The 22332-nt window shown below is 36.4% G+C and overlaps 1 long non-coding RNA gene across 4 annotated transcripts in view; it reads right to left on the reverse strand.

Moving 5' to 3' along the window:
- The window catches only part of LOC135322661 (uncharacterized), a 262019-nt gene that overhangs the window by 143349 nt on the left and 96338 nt on the right, over positions 1–22332 (reverse strand). For all 4 annotated transcript variants that reach the window (XR_010383375.1, XR_010383376.1, XR_010383374.1 and 1 more), the window contains one exon: positions 14367–14493. This is a non-coding gene — a long non-coding RNA (uncharacterized LOC135322661). The remainder of the gene's footprint in view (positions 1–14366; positions 14494–22332) is intronic.

The following is a 22332-nucleotide window of genomic DNA, read 5'->3' on the forward strand; positions in this document are numbered from 1 at the left end:
CTGGATAGCTGATAATACAAGTAAAAAATGCTAGCATCTATAAATTTTGGGAAGTCTTGAGATTTGAATTTTATCTTGACCACCTGATTATATTCATATTTACAGAAAAAAATATAAACAGCAAAAAATTCATTAAAAGCCTGAAAGGAGCTCATTACCAAAACAAACAAACAAACAAAACCCTCAAAAAACTCAAAACGAAACTTAGATGAAATTACTAAATATGCTGAAAAAGATGAAAAAAATGTCAAAATAGGCATATGATAAAATAGAATATATGAATATACAAAACTCATTAAAGAAATTATGATGATAAACATTTTTAAAGCTTCCCATCTTCTAAAATCTCCCTCAAAACTCTTCAGACCCAGATAGTTGCATAGGTGAGTTCAGTAAACTTTAAAGAAACAGATAACCATCATATGCTCAAGTTGTTCCAGAAAATGTAAAAGCAATAAAAGTTACTCAACCTATTTTAAAAGGCTAGTATAAAATCTATATTTAAACTACATAGTCATAAAAAGGAAAGAAAATTTGCACTAATTTTATTTATAAACATGGATATAAAAATCCTAAATTAGCTAATGGAATTCAGTAACATACTTTAAAAAATTAAGATAAAAGGGTTTTATTTCAGAAATTCTTGGATTGCTAAATATCAATCAAAATGTAACTTACTACATAATGCATTAAAGAAGATAATTCATGTGGTCACTTTAATAGATACAGAAAAGGCATCTGATAAAACTAATGCTTTTTTTTTTAAACCCCTTAGAAAACAAGGAATAGAAACTCTTAACTTGATAAAAATAACAGTGATGATAATAATAGTAATAATAGTTTGCCAAAAACTAGAGCAAACATTGTACATATTGTGAAACTTTAACTATATCTTTTGAGGTTGGAAGTAGACAAGGATATGTGCTGTCATTTCATTTGTTTAACATGGTGCTAGAGGTCCTGACCAGCACAGTAAGATAGCATTCAAGGAGAGAGAGACAGAAAAAGAGAGAGATTAAAAAAGAGAATGCAAAGTCATTACCATTTTTAAGACACAACAAATGATGTTATTTACATGAAAAAATAAAGAATACCAAGAGACAAACCATTAGAATAAGATTTGACAAAAGTAGCCAAGACAAAATCAATTAGTAGCATTTGTCTTTAACAGTAACAACCAGCAAATAACATGTCAATTTTTAAAAATGTCCAGGAATTAAAGTAACAACACTGCTCAAGATCTGTGTGGAGAAAAATTTTAAACTTTTTTAGATGACTTCGTCCACCTCTCCCCTAAAAAGTTGAATAAATAAATATATTTCATTCATAAAGATGACAGCATTGTAAACATGTCAACTCCACCAAACGATATACAAATTTAATGTAGTTCCAATATAAAAAAACACAGAGAAATTTGACAAATTTATTCTAATTTTTTAAATGATGAATAAACATCCATGAATAAGCCAGTAATTAACATGTCATAGTTGTCAACAGTGTGGTCCTGGTAGAGAGTATTAATAGAACAATGGAATATGGTAGAAGACCTAGAAACAGATCCATTAATACGAGACTCTACCATATGATAGAGGTGGCATCAAAGATCGGTGGGAAAAATATAAATTATTTAGAAAATGATGACAAGAAAAAGTGTCATATTCCCTACTTCACATACTACATAAAAATAACTCTCAATGGATTAAAGACCTAAATGAGAAAAGTGAAGTTATGAAATGACACAAATTGAGGTAGATGATTTTTGTTACTTTGGGACCAGGGAAGGATTTCTTTAAAAAGACTCCAAAATCACAGACTGTGAGCCAAAAAATTAATGACATTACATAAAAATTAAAGACTTTTGTTTAATGAAAATCATTGTCAAAGTTAACAGATGGGTGGCAGACTGAGGAAAGATATTTACAATATAAAAATCTGACATGAGTTTAACATTCAAAATATACAAAGAACTCCATAAAATCAGTAAGAAACCTATAGAAACACAATGACTAAATGGTCAAAATTAAACCTACACAGTTAATAAAAGGTGATTCAGAATAATAAAGATTAAGTGAACAGGTCTTCAATCTCACTAGCACTCTGAGGAATCCTGAAAGCAATAATAATATATCAATTCTTACCCAAAAATTTAAAAAAAATTAAAAAGATGGATATGTAAAGTGTTTCTGAGAACATCACAAATGGGAAGAACTCTGACTTTGCTAGAGGAGGGTAACCTGCTATAATCACTATGAAAAGCTACATAGATTATAATTTAGTAGTCCAGCTCCTGAGTAAATAGGCCAAAGAAATTTTCACACCAAGTCCACAAGAATACATGTGCAAATGGGGTAACAAATATAATCCTACCCTATATCTAGAGTAAGAAAATGGACATTTTTTAACAGTCCTAATGACCATCACAGTTCACTCCTGTGGTCACAATGTTGGGTTTATTCTCCTTTGTACAAAGAATCCTTAACCCTCCCTTTGGGGAAATAATTTTATGGTTTCATCTAATCATGATATCAGTTTCTATATCAATCAGAATAGGATAGGTTTTGCTACCGTAACAAACATCTTCCAAATCTTACTGGCTTATAATAGCAGTTTATTTTTATTGGTGCAGTTTGTGTACTCTGTGGCAGGGGATGGCTTTGATCATAATCACTGCCTCTAGGACCCAGGCTGACAGAGCAGGAATTATCTGCAACATGGTTGGTCACAGAGGCAGAAGCAAAGCACAAACTACACATATTTCTACCTGGAAGTGATGTGTGTCACTTCCACTCACATTCCATCAACCAAATTAATTCAAATGACTAAGTCTAAGTTCAACACAGTGGAAAGGAATACTCCTCCACAAGAATGAGCAGTCATCGTCCACCATAGTGAGTGTTCACTGAGTTAGTGTATGTGTCTACCAAGAAGGGCAGTGAGTGAATAATATATGACATACACCTGTTGTTTCATGGAGCCCTTAGAGCTGATAACACATTTCAATATATTAGCAAAGATAGATTTACCTGTGTATTAAGTTCAAATTTTCAAAAGAAATAATCAGAAATTACAATGTGTTTTTTAAAAACTCATTAATGAAACAACAGTTACATATTTCAAGGGAAAATACATATCTTCATAAATATATGGAAGGTCAATTGGAAGAAATCAATACATACATTAGATTGGGGTGGGTATAAATGAGGAATAGGGGAATAAGTGAGTATTGAGTGATTCATATAAAAATAACAATATAAAAAATAGTGCCTCAAGTCTATTCAATAGATAGTTATTAAAAAAGACCTCTATGTCCCCTTTCAAATATAAATAAGTGATTTGAGAGAGGTCATTTATTAAATATTATCTATCATATATACCTTCTGTTCAAGAAACGAGCAGATGTGCTTTTATCTCCATCAGACTCTTAAAGAAATGAGATATGGGTAATGTAAGTTTTTTTCACAGGGGATAGGAGTGTCATAAAAATGCCTGGCACAACAGACATTTAAGAAGTGGTATCTCTTTTATACAGAGAGTGCTTTGCTATCTATAAGGTATTTAATCATTGTAACAAAGTAAGGGTTTATAAGTGCAATTTCATATATGAAAAAACTAATAAGAAAGGAGGCAATGGAGTTGTCCCAAGTTTATAATGACAATACAAAGCCAAATTATAATAGAAATTTCCAACTTGTGAACTATTTTATTGACAAATAAAATTACAAGGCATAAGAAGTGTATATCATGGTTTGATATATGTATAGTTATGAAAAGATTCCTTCTGTCAGGTTAACACATCCATCACTATGTACGGTGAGAACTTTAAGTCCTGCTCTTTCAGCAAATTTCAATTATATAATACAGTGTTATCAACTATAATCGCCTATCAAAATTCCAATGACATTTTTCACAGTAATAGGAAAAACAACTCCAAACCTTGTACAAAACCACAAAAGATCCTGAACAGCTAAAGCAATCTTGAGAAGGAAGAACAAAGCTGGAGGCATCGCACTTCCTCTAAACTATATTAAGAAGCTAGAGAAATCAAAACAGTATGATATTGTCATGAAAAACAGACATATAGATCAATGAAACAGAATCAAGAGCCCATAAATAAACCCATGCGTGTGTTGTCGTTAATTTATGGAAAAAGAAACAAGAATATACAATGGGGAAAGGATAGTCTCTTCAATAAATGGTATTGGGAAAACTGGACAACCACATGCAAAAGAATGAAACTGGACCCCTACCTTACAACATGCACAAAAATCAATTCAAAATGAATCAAAATTTAAATTTAAGATCTAAATCTCTAAACTCCTAGAAGAAAACATACTGGGGTAGACTCCTTAACATTGGTCTTGGCAATGATTTTTTTTTTTTTTTTTTGATTCAACACCAAAAGCAAACGCAACAAAAGCTAAAATAAGCAAGTGGGACTACATCAAACCAACTTGTGGTTTCTTGTATAACTTTCATTTGATCCCTAACACTGAGTCTGACACAAGGAAAAGAATTCTTTGCAGCTCCACAGAGAATGAGGTTTGAGTCTGGTATTACAAGAGTCTCTAAGTAGCTCTCAACCCTCTTTCTTGTTAGCTCTTGAATAGTTACCTCAAGGATAGTGCAACCACAGCCTTGATGGACACAGAAATGACTTGTGGAACTCTTCTTTTCCACACTGTTAAACATTGCCCCCAAATACAATTTGTTCTGGTGCAACTTCCCACAGGCACAGTAAAGGCATTACGGTTAAGTAGTTCACATAGCTCAAATACTGCCACACCTTACTAGGAAAAACAAGTGTATACTACAAACACTTAAAGGCATGCTGCCAAACATTTTCAATAAGTAAGAAAATGTTTTGCTTCAACAGACATAAATATCTTTAAGGCAACATCTATGGTAAAATGTTAAATTAACTGGGCCAGGCAAATAACTATAGAATGGCATACGATTTGCAAAGAATAAAAGGTAAAATATATTATGAAATGCTAAACTGGGATCCAAGAAAGATTAGGTATTTATCCGAGCATGAGAAAACCTTGAATTATGAGTATATAAGACTATATGAGGGTAAGGTCAAGGCAATAAACAATTCGGCTCAAATAGCCACACCATGTTGGAAAACAACCGAAAAACTATAGGTGCAATTTAATCCCTTCAAGTGTGCCACTAGAATCCCCAATATTTAAAACAAACACTTTTGAACCCAGTCTTCTAGATCAGGAGTAGGGAAATCACAGTCCATGGTCTGTTTTGTAGGACCTGCTAGCTGAGAAGGATTTTCTATATTTTTAAAGGGTTAAGAAGAAAAATATGGGTAAGAAAGAGAAGAAAGAAAGGTAACAGGGACAATACATGGCTCACAAATTATAAGATCTTTAGAACATAACCCTTTACTGAAGAAAGTTTGCTGACCTCAGTTCAAGATCAATGAAAGACTGGCATGTTTCTGCGTTGGCAAGGTATAGCATTAAAACCCGAGGAAATTAACACAGTGGTATTGTATCATTTACCCAAAAAGCAAGATAAAAGCCTATAGCAAACTAACTTGTTTACTTGTTTGCTATTGTCTATGGCTGCTTTAGAGCCACAACAGCAGAGCTGAGTTATTGTAATGGAGACAGTCTGGCCTGCAAAGGCAAAAGTGTTTGCTATTTGACAATTTAACAGAAAGTTTGCCAACTCTGTAATAAAGCACAGTAGTAAGACTCTTGCCACCATGTAATGTCCTTTTTTATATTGGTAGGTTCTGCCTCTGAAGAACCGAGGGACACAAAAGCTTTTTCTAAGTGTTGTAACCATGATGGCTACATCTCCTTTCATGGCTTGGCCCTCTTAGCTTCTCCTGTTCTGTGCTCCCTCACGTGGCTCTATTCTTTGCTACTGGAAATACAAACAGTTGTGAAGGCACAATCCTGGTCAACACAGACACCAGTCCTGTTGATAACATGGTTGGTAAAATTCAACCAGACTTAGATATGCCTACCTCAGACGATAACTGAGATTCTTTAGTGGAAACGTTATATGAGTAAGACTTGAGTTGAATAATTCCACAGTGGATAAATGGGTGTGACCATATGGAGAAAGGTACTGTAAGAAATATATGTATATATATATAGTACAATACAATCATCTTTTCTACATGGGTTTGGTTAAGGACATTGTCATTTATATCATATTATTACATAATTGAATGTCTCCTTTAAGGGGTTTGTAGGAGGACACTTGAGAAAATGTCTCAGAACTTGGGAACTCACATGCTTTTATTGTGTGGACCATATGTATATGGTAACTGATTGTTCCATGTATCAATTTGTTGCCTCTCAGCTCTAAATTCACCCTTCATTGCCTGCTATGCAAAAATGGATACAGGCTCTTTAAAAATGTTTCCTTTGCCAACTAGCGGGATGTTAAACTTTGTCAATAGAAGGCACTGGAGGGACACTGCAGAGGGAAGGGTTCTCATGTGTTCTCTCAGCAGGCTCCTGAAGGGCACACGGCTTCCTTGGTGCCCAGAAACCATACTGCAGTCAGCCTCTTCATCATCAGACCTCTCAGCATGTTCAGCTTCTCTAGTGTGTGTCAGCCAAAGGGACCCACTGGCCAGCAACTTCTCCTGCATCCCTCTCAAACTGTGGCTGGTGTACATGTTCCTATGTACAGCTTTCCTGAGCACTCTAGAGAACAGATTTTTGGCAACTTCCAAGAGGCATACTACCAACACCACAGTGACCTCTCTGCTATCCCGGGAGCTGCACTATACCCTCTCCACAAGGTCTGGATCTCAGCTCTGAGGGTAAAGAAGAAGGTATCTTCGTTAGGTACTCTATCTCAGCCTTAAGGGCCATGTCTTCTCCTTATATATGCTATTCCTATATTTTTAGGTGTTCCCTTTATTTCTTACTACCCAATGCCTTTTTACTCCAACCTCCAGGTAGAATTAATTATTCTTCATATTAAACTTTCTCTGTTAAAATTACTTCATGGTTTCTCTCTCTCTTCATTGGACTCAGACTAATACACTAATTATTTCTCTTATTTATTAGGGTGCTGGAAAATTTAAGAGTTAAAATGCCTATGTACGTGTGTGTATCCACTTAGCGTACATTCACATACACACTCATATAATGTATAATTTGATACACTGAAATATCTTCTTTTATATATGGTTATATATTCTGTAGTCTACAGAGAAATGAATTATTTTGAAAGTACTATTTGAATGCTTCCTATGATGCACGGAATGATGCAAGTATTAAATTAGTATACAAACAAATACATCTGAGAAGTTGTGCTAAGTATAAACCATTAATTATACACATATTAGTGTATGCTTAGCTTTCACCACCAATCCCTGAAAAGTTGATAATCCAAGGATGACTATTTAAGGATTTTAGTCCTGCCTCTGGGGTTGCCACATTGCACAGTTGGCTCTTATGCGTTGAAATCTGGATTCATTAAAGTCGTCTGACTCATTGCCGTGACTCTTTCTAACACTGAGCTCACATATGCTCTTACCACCCGCTTTGTGCTAGTGGCACCTGCTTGGCTGCTTTGACTACAGCCTTCTCATCTGCGTGAGCAGTTCTGTTTCCTGCAGGAAATGCTGCCACTTAGGCAGGAAAAGGAGTGGATTTATCTAAGAATGCCGAGAGAAAAATCACCACCAAGGAATTAAGCAAACACTCTTCAATGGTGTTTCCTGCTTCTCCTTGTAATATACCCCCTGGCTACAACCAAGAAGCCATCCCTCATAGCTTTACTTTTTTTTCGCTGTTGACTCTTTAGGGAAGGAAGTACTAAGGAACCTTTTAAGATCACCAAATACAGCAGTATCATAGTTGGAAGATCTAAATCTTATGCCTGAGTGTAGACATTGAGAGATTAGGGTAGTCTTGATTGCATCAACCTCTAAACCATCAATTTAAAACTAAGTACGAGCTTATAATCAAGAACAAGAATATGAATTTCAGCATTTTAAAACATCTAAAGTTGAGAATTTACTCTAAATTCTACTGTAAATGTCCTACAATAGACAATTAGTCAAATAAATCATGGTTTTGCCCTACAACACTGGCATATCATTGTTAAAAGTGAGGTCACAGAAGAATACTGAATGACATGAAGAAATGACCTTCATATATTATTAGGTTAAAACAAAAGGTATTATGAAGTAGTGAATATAAATTTTTTAAAACATATGTATACCTACAGATACACATGCATACCTACAGATATCTTCATGCAGGTGAAGCAAAAAAATTTGGATGGCCATTTTCTGAGTTATAGGACTGAGTGATTCGTACTTGCTTGTGCTTTTCTGAAGTGTTCGAATTCTATAATTAATTTGAATTTTTTCTATAATTAGAAAAAATACACATTTTTAAAAGGCACAGGAATGATTAAATTCAGGCAAAATTTGCATATTCAGGGAAATCCTATAATCCTAGATATAGTTACGAAATAGAAATGCTCCCTTGTTTGGTTTTCTTGGTATTTATTTTAAAAAAATACTTCCTAATGAAGATTGGTTGCTGATTTCATCAGATCAGGGAGCAAAAAGTAATCTCCAGAATCAAGGCTTTTAATCAGTTAGTCTCAGTTAACCAGTTATTCAACAGAATAAGTCCCCAAAATCACAGTCAGCATGGGATGGCTTTAGTCAATAGATGCATGGATAGATTAGAGAGATAGATGATATATGTAGATGAGATAGATAAACAGAGATAAATAGATGATAGACAGATAATGTCCAATAATGTATTTGTCATGGATTTAAAGAACAGGAAATTAATGTTTTTAAAAGGCTCATCTCCTCCATGGAGGCAGTGTTGTATTTGCCTAACCAGAGATTTTCCTCATCTGTAAAAGGGAGACAAAAATAGCCATGGAAATGAGTAAATGAATGCTAATACATAGAAACAAAATATTAAAGCAGATAAGTTGCTCCTGATAGGAATTCATGTCTTAGGGTTAAGGAGATGTGCATCATTCTCTATCTTTTGCTATTTGTTATTTGATCATGTGCTTGTGTAGGAACTAATCTTAACTGAGCACCCATGAAATTATGAAATGCCAGATATTCAGCTAAGCATTTTAAGAATAATAGCAATAACTATAATGATTATTAATTAAAACTACTACTGCTACTATTTTTAAGTGTTTACAATATGTCAGGCATTCTGAAAAACAATCAATACCATCGTATTTCATGTTCTCAACTTCCCCATGAGGTAGGCATTGTTATTTTCAGAGGAGGAAACAGAGAATCAGAGAAATTGAGTGATTTGCTGAAAATCACAAATATTTGAAGCAGTATGTAAATGACTATATTCTTGATTCTCAGGTCTGTTCTCTTTCCACTGTATTAAGCTACTGATTTTCACATGGCTCAGTGTTTTGGGGTGATCTTAAAGATATTCAAACTAGACACCTGAGTTCCTTAAGCCCAGGGATGTGAGGATCATTGGCAGAAATGAGTTACCAAGGGCTATCAACATTGGTTAAACCAACAAGAGAATGAGACAAAGGGAAACATGGGGTGGGATATAGAATCAGACTCTACTCTTATTTTCCAGGTCCATGGAAGCTCAGAAGGGGTAGTGGTTTTTGTAATTATTTTGGACCCTCACATAGATAGCATAGAACTACCCAGGCATAAATTGCTTTGTGAAGTCAGAAATCTCTGAAAGAGATAGCTGTAGATAACCCTCTCTGTTCAAAGCAGTGAACAGTAAACACCGTTGTTGAATGAAAACTGTGAACGCAGTTAGAATGCACAAATTTCAGTTGTAAATTGTCTTTTTAACATCTATGTGAAATAGAAAAATCACTGGATGAACAGCTAGAAAACTAGATTTCTAGGACCAGTTCTGTATTTCACGGCCACATCCTTGTTCTTCAGACCCTTCCTCTGTCAAGTGGTTGTATGAAGATCTACTCTATGTACTTCACAGAGTTTTTAACAAGATGCTAGTGACATAATGAGTTTGGAAACATTTTAAAGACTATTAAAGATTGTGAGGTATGTGTCACTAGGAACATGTGTCGATATGAAAGACATTTTTTATTATAAATAATTTCTTCAGTGGAACTCAACTTTTCAAATTACTTTTGAGTTTTTATTTTCTTATTACAAAAATAACATATTTTCACGGCTCAAAGTGTCAAAGCTACAGGAAAAAAAGTAATTAGAAGTCCTTTATGTCGTGGTGGGCTGAAGCTGCCCAAACCAGTTTGTGAAAATCAATTGTGTGTGTCTCTTCCCAATTATGTGTTCAATGACATTGTGTTGGTAGCTTGAAATCAACCATGATGAGATTATTTACACCATGGAAATTGGCAAAAGTCACAAAGCTGGGATTTCTTTTCTGGAGAACCAGTTGTTAAACATTTATTAGTGCACCACTGCTAGTAATCCTTTGCACTTTCAGTTTAGTGAATCTTAAATCACATTGCTATCCTTGTAGTAAGTCAAAAATTGAAGGAGATTCAAAAGAAGAACCAGATAGTCCATCTTCAGACTTTAACATGCCATCCTCCAACAGAGAAGGTAAAGAATATCTAAATAAGCAATGAGAAAACATGCTTTATGAGCCCTAAAGACCTGCATTGGGTTAGTTCTTTGCATTAGTTGAGCATGTGAGTGGGTTACACAACTGATGTGATTTTTCTTCTTCCCTCCCTCCTTCCTCCCTCCTTCCTCCCTCCCTTCCTCCCTCCCTTCCTCCTTTCTTTCTTTCTTTCTTTCTTTCTTTCTTTCTTTCTTTCTTTCTTTCTTTCTTTCTTTCTTTCTTTCTTTCTTTCTTTCTTTCTTTCCTTCCTTCCTTCCTTCCTTCCTTCCTTCCTTCCTTCCTTCCTTCCTTCCTTTCTCCCTTTCTTTCTTTCCTTCTTTCCTCCTTCCTTCCTTCCTTCTCTTTTCTTTCTCTCCCTCTCTTTCTCTCTTTCTTTTAATTCTAACCACTAAACACCCACAGTTACAGATCTTTAGCAACTTTGCTTGTGCCCACATTGTTTCATTAGTGTCTCATTCCTAATGAGAGCATTTAAGAATATGCATCGATGGCCAGGAAGTAGGGTTATTAGCTTTCCCTTAGACATTTGATCTTCCTGTTCAGGATCCAAGTTATGCACAGTTCTAAGACACTATTTTGGTAGCAAATAGGACCTAGAGTGCCACCCCCACTTGCTTTTTATCCCTTTATTTTATGGAACTATTTTCATAGCTGTCACCACCCCAGAACATGAGGAACTAATTTTCCAGGGATTTCAGAAGTTCAGTGAAGACATTTGAAACATAAGACTTATTTTCTCCATACTTACGGTGTTCAGTCCATATACACAAAACTTTAAAATGACATTTTGTCCACCAGAGGGCACTCATATTGTTCCAAGTACAGAGTTAAGAATTAATGGCGATTTGAAGAGAAATCTGAGTCAGAGAAACGAAAGAACCTTCCCAAACTACTCAAGTCTCAATTAAATGTCCAATAGGAGAATAAAAGAAAGCAAATTTTCTTTACTCTTTTTTAATTTTCTCTCCTTCTACTCTGTTACCACCACTGCCACCATCCCTGCCCCACCATACACAAACAAAATCTTCTTAAGTATCCTAGTTAATAAGAAAAAAAGAGAAGGGATCAGGGTGAAATTTTGTGTTCCACACTTTCAAAGTGCCAGCTTTGCAGGAGGGTATATTTTTCTTTCAAATGTGGGAGTGTTGGAAATGTGGGAGAATATCAAGAAACTGGTTTTTGTGAAGTTCCATCCATGGCGCTTTAAGACGATACAGCTCAAGTTGCTTTCCATCACGAAGCTGATGCTTTGATGACAGGGCTTCTGCCCTTGCCTTGGAACTTTACACTTCTCGGGCACTAGAAAAACCAGAGGCCACCACAAGATTGCGGTCTGGCTTGTTGACAGCCTCAACCACAAGTTATGACGATGTCTCACTAAAGCAAAATAAACTTGTGATTTCTGAGACATGTTGTGTAGCTCATTAGTGGTTTCAACTAAGTGCTGTTTATTGATCTTAAGATCTCTCTCTCTCCTCAACGCAAGTAGACTTTCACCTATGGCTCCATCTTTTCCAAACACTTCAGCATTATGAACCCACCAGTAGACCCTAGTAATTGCTAAATTTGAGCCACTATATCTGAGGTAAGGATTCTACCTCATTCTGGCTACGTTACCATGTCAAACTTCATCCATCTGTTTTTCTACAGTAGGGGCATTTTTATTCACACCTTTCAAAATTAGGCGGATCAAAAAATCCATTAAATCTTCTCTGCGTCAGAATTGCTCACCAATGAGAAGTCTGAATTTCTTCTCTATTTTAAAAAGTGCTCAGTTAAGCCTGTTTAGAATGATCTAAAATCTACTTAGTATCTGTCCAGTGCAAACACACATACCAGAAGCATTTTACAAAAGGAGTAAGTAGTGAGACAATTTAAACTTTGTGTCCATTTAGAAAGTTGATGTCAAAGTAATTATCAGAGAATTGCTAATGAACACTTACAAGCTTGAACTTTATAGCCTGGCCCAAAGTTGCCAGGTACTGAAAAGCTTTGAAAAAATTGGCCCTTTAGCACTGCCAAGACCAAAAGCAAAATTGGCCCACCTTCCACAATTCACATCTGGGTTCAGTTTGTTCTCAGTTAAAAGAGCTTAAGCCATAGTGCTGCCTTGGTCTCTGTTCAGATGGGAAAGCAGCAATGTTATAAGAAAGGAGCAGAAATCGGTGAATATCTTTTTAAGTCCTTGCTTGAGGGGAAAATGGTATTTTATGTTTGGATATTCCTTATATAATTGCCTGGTATTAGGGAACTGACTGGTTTGTTTTTGGATAGTGTGTATTGGGTTTAGATGGTCCTTTTTTGAAGTATGCAGTTTACTGGTCAGAAGCCTTCAAAAATAAAGTACATTATTACAAGGGCTTTAAACTGAGTAGGATTAAGATGAAGAGAATTAACTTTCTTTCCAATGCATGAGATGAGATGCAGAAAGAATTCCATTAATTCAGGTTTAACATGAGAAATACAGTAGATATAAAAGCTATTTTTTAATATACATAGAGAGTGGGGAATAGCAACAAGATTAAGCAAAATGTAAAAGGGCCATGATTTACATGGAGTTATTTTTTTACTAGATCTTATGAATGTGACAGTTGGCAATTACTTTGAAAGTCTGAATTTTTTGTGGGTAAATTGACTTCAAGTTTGAACAGATTTATTCCAGAGAGAGAATTATCATAAGATGTGTTATAATTTCAGTGACTAGATGAAAAAATCTAAGTAGGTCTCTATTTATTAAATAACAGTAATTATAGTAAGAAAATAGTACATCTCACATCCATTGCCTCTTTATCCTTCCAGTGCCCTAGTTAGCACCTACACCTTTTGTCAGATCTCAGTTCAATTATCACTTCCTCAGGAAGACCTTCCAACACCTTGATTAGTTCAAATCTCCGCCTGCTCATTACCCCCAGCCCCATGATAAGCTTTCAAAGCACCATGCCTCTCTCCTTGTAGGAATTAGTAAAGTTGCAGCTTCACATTTATTTGTGTATTTCTTTGACAAATGTCTATCTTCCCATTGAGGTACAAGCTGCCCAAGGACACAGACTAGTTTTGCTCTCCATTGAGTCACCAGCATCCAGTACAGTGCCCGGCAGGCAAGAGGGACTCAACGCTTATTTATTTATTGAATTATGAATGAATAATCAGGGGAGGCAATCGTGAGATTAATGCCATATTACAAAGTAGTTAATAGACTCAGAAAATCCATTTAGCTAACCAGAGATAACAGTCATTTAGTAAAAGAACTGGCTGGGACTCAACCCTTTGTTCTACTTTCTTTTCTCAATGTGTGTCTTATCAGAAAAACTATGAGCCAAAGCATTACAACTCAAATCAGTACAACAAAAAGTATAAATTGACTACCAAATCTGTCTTCTAGCAGGGTAGTAAGATAAGTCAAGTGACTATCAGCAACATTCTGGGTGAGTGATTTTTTGCAAATTGTATCATTCAACCAAATGAAAATAACACCTTGGAAAATTTATATTTATTTTTTAAAAGAGAAGAGAAAGTGATTGTATTTTATAAAGTCTGCATCTGCTTCCTAAAAATAGATTTGTTAAACAAGAACAGGATTTTGATTTTTTTTTTTTCGCTATACTTTCAACATTTAGTTTTGATCACTTGACACTTAGAGCATCTAACAGACAGGAAAATTACGACTCAGAAAGGAGACTTAAATTGCATGAAGCTTGTAATAGGGCTTGTACTAATTTTCTAGTTTGTTTGGGCTGCTGTAACAAATACCACAGACTGGGTGGCTTAAATAGAAATTTATTTTCTCACCGTTCTGGAGGCCAGAAGTCCAAGATCAAGGAGTCAGCAGGGTTTATTTTTTCTGAACCTCTCTCTCTCGCTTGTGGATGGCCATCTTCTCCTTATTGCATTCATGTGGTCCTTCCTCTCTGTGTGTCTGTGTCAAAGATAAAGGAAGAATCTTGAAAATAGTAAGAGAAAAGTGACTCATCACATACCAGGTAGTCTCAATAAGATTAACAGCTGATTCCTCATCAGAAGCTATGAAGGTCAGAAGGCAGTGGAATGACATATACAAACTCCTAAAAGAAAAATTAAGAAAATTATAAGGAAATACTATGAGCAATTGTATGTCAAAAAATTAGATAACCTAGATAAAATAGGAAAATTCATAGAAAGATATAAGCCGCCAAAATTCTCACCATAAAATTTGAGGTCCTTTATATTCTTGTCTATACCTAGTAGCTTCATCTATCATCACGCCCCCTTTAATTTACTATATCGCAATTAGTTTGACTCTCATTCAGTTGCTGGCATTAGGGAGAACACAATGCTCTACTCCTTTAACTTGTGGATTGTTCCCTTCTACTTTTGAGAACTTAATTTAAATGCAATTTCCATAAAGATACTTTCTTGAACATCTTATCACTGCTCATTAGGTAATACTACCTGCTCCATCAAAGATAATTTTCTTTCCCTCAAATGCTTGGTAGCTTACTTGGCAGGCTTCTAATCTAGTTTACAGTAAGTTCCATGTTCTAATAAACATGTCCAAGTTTCTTTCCTAGATGGAATTCTCAATGCTGATTTGAATCTTTGCTTCTGAGCTCTCAGGGCAATGTATCTCAACTGAATAGCACATATGTTGAGGCCAGCCGAAATTACAGACTTGAGTGGGAAGGCCACGTATCCTTAATCTGATCTTTACTCCAGAGCACTGTATAAATTAGATGCTGCCACTCAAAACCTCTTTATATCTCACTTATTATGTTTGGGGGTCTTGAAGCAGGACTTTTTAACCTAAATTTGAGATTCTCATTATTCTCTTATTGTCTGACAACTGTTCAGTTGTTCCTGGATTTATTGTTTTTCTTGGTTAAAGGAGGAAGGAAAAGCCAATATACATGATTATTCTGAGTCTTTCCAACTATGTCCAACTACATCTGAGAAACAGAGTTTCTCAACCACAGCACCGTTGACATTTAGATCAGATAATTATGTATTTAAAGGATCTATCCTACATATTATTAGATATCTATTAGCATTCCTGGCCTCTACCCACTACAAGCCTATAGCATCACCCTCATCCCTAGTTGTAACAAACAACAATGCCTCTAGACATTGCCGAATGTCCCCTGGGATATAAAGTTATCCTGTCTTTAGGTTATCATAAGCAATATGTTTACTAAATATCTGTTCAAATTTAGAGCATGGGCCTCCATTTTCCCAACCTCTGAAATTTTCCTAACTGCCTAGCACATTACTGAGAGGTCACTATCATCCATTTAAAATATTTGTTATAGAAAGCATCACATTCCAAGTTCTGTGGAATCATAACTAGAGAATTAGTTTCTTTATTATGTAGTAATTCTAGCTTCAGAATAAAGAAATACCAACATTTCTATAGTTTGGCCAAACCCAATATAAATTCATTTTTCACATGTAATATTCCAATTCTGGTATTTGGTGGGAGGCCTTCTATGTGGGGTTTCAGAAACTCCAGTTGCTTTCAATGTGTGGTTTTGCCATTTTCAACACAGAGCTTCAAGAGTTACCATGTTCACGTGTTTCAAACCACAAGCAGAAAGAACATGAACTATCATATAAAGGAGGATGTTACGGGCGAGGCTAAGGTACAAGGAAATAGGTTTAATGATAGCTCTCAGTGTCTGTTATTTTTACTCATCACTATATCTTCCCGCTGTACATTGTACTTCTTCTTCATGCCACTGATCAAAATTATAATAAATTATTTGAGCAGCTATTGGTTTCTTATCCATCTTGCTTGAAGGGCACTACACTCAGTAAAGACCAGAACCACATCCATCTTGCTTGATGCTGTATCCCTAGAACCTAGCAAAGTTCTTGGCATTTAGTACTTTCTAAATAGGTTTGTTAAATAAATGAATAAAATGGATGACTCTTATGATAGATATGGTCCTCAAGTTAAATATAGCCTAGTAAATATTTACAATAATGAGTTGTTCTTTGTCATGCACAGATCTGGGCATTGGTCAACAAGAGAAAATGTCTGTCTGTCTTAGCAGAATAGCAAAATATCCTAATGAAGAAGCAGGAGGATGGAGATTCCTGCAAGCAAACCTCTGAATTGAGTGCAGCAGACTAGAGCTTCCTCTCTTGATTTCATGATTTTATGCTTACCCTGTTTAATTCTAGTATTTGCAGCTGGTAAGAAGAAAAGGGAGTCTGTAGTTTCCAGGGTCCAGCTTTTACTGATCATATTGGTTCCTGAGGCTCCTCCTGCTGTTTGTGATGCTTAATTTTATGTTTCAACTTGGCTGGGCCAGGGTGCCAAGATATGTGATCAAATATTATTCTGGATGTTTCTGTGATGGTGTTTTTAGATGAAATTAACATTTAAACTGGTAGACTTTATGGTGGTCAGATTGCTCTCCACAATATGAGTGGAGAGCAATCTCACCTCATCCAATCAGCTGAAGACCTAAATAGAACCAAAGACTGGTGACTCCCGAGCAAGAGGGAATTCTGTACAGATAGACTATTCAGACTTGAACTGCAGCACTGGGTCTCCAGTCTGCCAACCCACCCGGCATATGTTGGACGTGCCACCCTCTGTAATCATGTGAGCCAATTCCGTAAATAAATCACAGTATCCTATTGGTTCTGTTTTTCTGCTAAAGACTAATACACTGTTCAGATACATGTTTTGATTCCAGACTTCCTTCTAAGTAACAGTATTGCCCTTATTCTTTACATGAATACCAACTTTCAAAAGAGTGCATAGAATTGCATTCATGTCTGGAATGAAAAGTAGTCTTTAAATCTGTAGGAATTAGATTCCACTTATCTATTCCCATATTTGTTTATTTTAAGAGGTTTTCAAGGCTCTTGAGGGCAAATACTGTATCATATCCATCTGTGTGTCCCCAGAATCCAGCCCATAGCAGATTTTAAAAAGTGTGTTGAATTAAGTAAATGAATGAATGAATGGCTCAATACCTATATGCTAAAATACAGGTCTTCATCACAAACCTTTCCTCTCATTTGGCTCAAGGCAAGAAAAATCCTAGTGTGACCCCCCAAACCATCAGCTTTGTCCACTTTCCCAGATTTCTGATTACTTTAAGTATATTGTGGTTGTAGAAAATTTTTTAATGTGTTCCTTCAGGGACAAACTGAGCCAAACATATAGGGCCTGGGTTTCTTGTTTTTTGTTTTTTTCTTTGTGTGTGTGTGTGTGTGTGTGTGTGTGTGTGTGCGCGTGCGCACGCGCGCGCGTGTGTGTATTTATAGCAATACTATGGAGAGTCAAATGGTATACCTCATGCAATTTTTCCAGCATGGGCTGACCTGAGTTTAGTTCTAACTCTGCCACTTTTTAGTCATGTGAACTTTCAAGCCTTAGTTTCCTCTTCTGTAAAATGGGCATAATAATAATAATGATACTAACAAAAATAATAATAATACCTACATCATAATGCTGTAGTGTGAATTGAATGAGATTAAGAATATAAAGCATTTATCAAAATTCCTGGCCACAGCAAGAGTAAAACAAACACTAAGTATTAATAGCAGTTATAGGTAGACCTTATTTTATTGTACTTCACTTTACTGCACTTCACAGATATGGCATTTTTTTAACAAATTGTAAGTTTGTGACAACCCTTCACTGAGCCAATCTATCAGCGTCATTTTTTTCCAGGAGAATTTGCTCATTTTATGTCTCTGTGTCACAATTTGGTAACTCTAACAAGATTTGAGGCTTTTCCACTATTATTCCATTTGTTGTGGTGGTCTGTGATCAGTGATCTTTTTTGTTACTATTGTAATTATTTTGGGGCACTATCTTTTGTGCCCACAGAAGGCGGTGAACTTAATTGATAAATGTGTGTGTTCTGACTGCTCCTCCGAGCTGCTTTTCCCCCATTTCTCTCCCTTTCCTCAGGACACTCTTTTACTGAGATACAACAATATTGAAATTAGGCCAATTAATAACCCTACAATGGCCTTTAAGTGTTCAAATGAAAGGGAAAATCACACATATCTCACTTTAAATCAAAAGCTAGAAATGATTAAGTTTAGTAAGGAAGACATGTCAAAAGCTGAGACAGACTGAAAGCTAGGTCTCTTGTGCCAAATAGTTAGCCAAATGGTGAATGCAAAGAAAGTTCCTGAAGAAAAATAAAAGTGCCACTCCAGTGAATGCATCAATGACAAGAAAGCGAAACAACCTTATTGCTGATTAGAGAAGGTTTTTAGTGGTCTGGATAGAAAATGAAACCAGCCACAGATTCCCTTAAGTCAAAGCCTAATTCATAGCAAGGCCCTAACCTCTTCAATTCTATAAAGGCTGAGAGAGGTGAAGAAGCTGCAAAAGAAAAGTTTGAAGTTGGCACAGGTTGGCTCATGAAGTTTAAGGAAAGAAGCCATCTCCGTAACACAAAAGTGTAAGATGAAACAGAAAGTACTGATGTAGAAGCTTAGCTAGAAGATCTAGCTAAGAAAATTCATGAAGATAGCTACACTAAACAACAGAGTTTCAATGTAAATGAAACAGTCTTTCAATCGGAAGAAGATGCCACTTAAGACATAGCCAGAGAGGAGATGTCAATATCTGGCTTCAAAGCTTCAAAGGACAAGCTGACTCTCTTACTGGGGACTAATGCAGCTGGTGACTTTAAGTTGAAGTCAATTCTAATTTACCATTCTGAAAAACCTAAGGCCCTTAAGAATTATGCTAAATCTACTCTGCCTGTGCCTATAAATGGAACAGCAAAGCCTGAATGACAGTACAACCAATTTACTAATTATTTTAAGCCAATTGTTGAGAACTACTGTTCAGAAAAAAATATTTCTTTTAAAATATTACTGCTCATTGACAAGGTACCTGGTCACTCAAGAACTCTGGTGAATATGTATGAGATAAATGTTGTTTTTATGCCTGCTAACGTAACATCAATTTTGAAGCCCACAGATGGACTTCAACTCTTATTATTTAAAAAATACATACATTTTATAAGGCTATAGCTGCCACAGATAGTGATTCCTCTGATGGATCTGGGCAGAGTCAAAGGGAAAACTTCTGGAAAGGATGCACCACTCTAGATGCCATTAAGAACATTCATGATTCAGGGGAAGAGGCCAAAATATCAACATCAACAACAGTTTAGAAGAAGCTGATTCCAACCCTTATGAGTGACTTTGAGGAGTTTAAGACTTCATTGGAGGAAATAAGTGCAGATGTGATGGAAATAGGAAAAGAACTAGAAGCAAAAGTGGAGCCTGAAGATGGAACTGAACTGCTATAATCTCATGATAAAGCTTTAATGGATGAGGAATTGCTTCTTGCGGACAAGCAAAGACAATCGTTTCTTGAGATGGAATCTATTTCTGTGAAGGTACTGTCAAGACCATTGAAATTATGACAATCAATTTCAAATATTACATAAATTTAGTTTATAAAAACAGAGGGAGGATTTGAGAGGACTGACTCCAATTTTGAAAAAAGTTCTATTGCGGGTAAAATGCTATCAAACAGTATTTCATGTTTCAGAGAAATCATTTGTAAGAGGAAGAGTCAATCGATGCAGCAAACTTAACTGTTGTCTTATTTTAAGAACCTGCCACAGCCACCACACCTTCAGCAACCACCACGCTGTTCAGTTAGCAGCCATCAACATGGAGGCAAGACCCTCCACCAGCAAAAAGATTATGACTCACTAAAGACTCAGATAATGATTAGCATTTTCTTAGCAATAAAGTATTCTTAGTTAAAGTATGTATGGTTTTTTTTAGACATAATGCCTTTTAATAGTCACAGAACAGTGTGAATCTAACTTCTATATGCACTGGAAAAGCAAAAAAGTCATGTGACTCCCTTTATTTTGACATACACTTTATTGCTGTGGTCTTGAACCCAAACCCTCAATATCTCTGAGATATGCTTGTGTTGTGTCCCAGAAAGGTGCCAAGGTCAAAGGCAGGACATCAGTCCCAACATTCTTCAACAAAAAGGTAAGCTAAGAATAAAAGCTATTACTTAAGTAATGGTGAGACAGAAGAGGTTGAGGAAGCTAAGAAACTGGGATCTGAGTGAAGCAGTCAAGTGGAAGTTGGTCTAAATGAGTTCTGAAAACAGAGTGATATCATCTAAGGCACTTTGTGCATATCTAGGATGCCTTTATTTGAGCAAACCAGTTTATCTAAAGATACCAGAGCTAGATGGACAGGCCCAGTGTCCTAACCACTTTTCAACAAATAACTGGCATATCTGGGGTTCAGAGCTAATGCCAGAGCCCATACCTCCCCAGAAAACCGCTTCTTCCCATCCGTATTAAGGCCCAGAGCTTCCCTACCTCGGATGCTCTCAGTGTCTGATCCAATTGTTAATGATGCAGTGTTCATTTCACTGACTCATTATTACACACCTGCAGGAACCAGATGACATACTCAAATTGGGAAAATGAGGTGAGTTTAATAAAAGGAAACTTGCCAAAGTTATGGGGAGCACACAGGGAAACTACACGCACTGCCCCAAGCCAAGTGACAGAGGATCACCATACCCACCCCTAGGCCTGAAGAAGCAAGGCAAGGGAGCCACGAGGGAACCTGGACTGACAGAGAGAGATAGAGAAAAATGACTGACAGAACTACAGCCTTTACTTGAGGGAAACACCCGGCCCGAGGATGTGGATGGAACCAGAGTGGTAACTGCCTGACCTCGCTCCTCTCCCACCTACGGGTCTGCTATTGCCCCACCCATGCCCAGCCAGAAGCCAGAAGACAAAGGAGCCCAAGGTCAGCTCTGGGATTCAGAGCCAGGCAGGAAAGGGTAGAGAGTCAATCGGGAAGAGCCACAGACATCAGATCTGGCACATTATTGCACTTTCCCAAACCTCTGACACGGCCCCAGAAGGGACTGTAATTTCCTATGGCTGCTCCAAGATAAAGCCAACAGCCTGTCTTCTTTAATATCCTCCTCCACATCACCAACCTGTACACCCAACTCTCTCACATCAGAGTGAAATCTTCCTGCATCCGTACACTGCTCTTTGGGCTTTCCTTTTCCCAACTGCCTCCTTGTTTACTCATAGAAAGACAGTACTAGTGTGCACACCCTCCGCTGCCTTGGGACAGGCTCTGACAGGTCAGAACTGGCTGGATGTGTCCATGCTAGGACCTCCATGCTGGGACCTCCATGACACAATAAAATATGGTAAGAGGTATTTGGCCCTAAACAGCAACTGATTACAATGGAATCTTCCTTGGATGAATTATATACATCAAGATTCTGCAGGGCCTCAGGTCAGGATTCCGAAATGTCAATAGTCATTGCACAAAAAACTGTACAAAATATTATTCTTTTCTTTTAAGGGATTGATTATTTGCATCATGGATAAATAGCACTTTACTATGTGTTTCATATTAATATCTCCAAAGGTTTTTATGTTGTTGTGTTTTTTTTTTTTTTTCAAGTTTCATAGTTTTGTAAACCAGCCTTGAAATTCCTAGTTCTCAGTACTGGCCAGAACCCAAAATGGAAACTGAAAACAAAGAAAAGAAACTGTTTTCCTAAGTCAGAATACAGAGGCATCAGAAATCATGAGAGATGTTGGAAAATATTTTCAGACTGCTTTCACAACTCTTGTTAGCCTAGTTCATTGATACCACCATTGAAATTTACCTTGACTGAGCTTTGAAAACTTTTGAAGTTCCTCTTCCTAAATGAATACAATTCTAAACTCTGTGAAGAATGCTAAGTGTTCCTCCTCCCTACCATTACACTGAATTGAAA

This window comes from Camelus dromedarius, chromosome 12 (genome assembly GCF_036321535.1).
Source record: "Camelus dromedarius isolate mCamDro1 chromosome 12, mCamDro1.pat, whole genome shotgun sequence".
Taxonomy (NCBI): Eukaryota; Metazoa; Chordata; class Mammalia; order Artiodactyla; family Camelidae; genus Camelus; species Camelus dromedarius.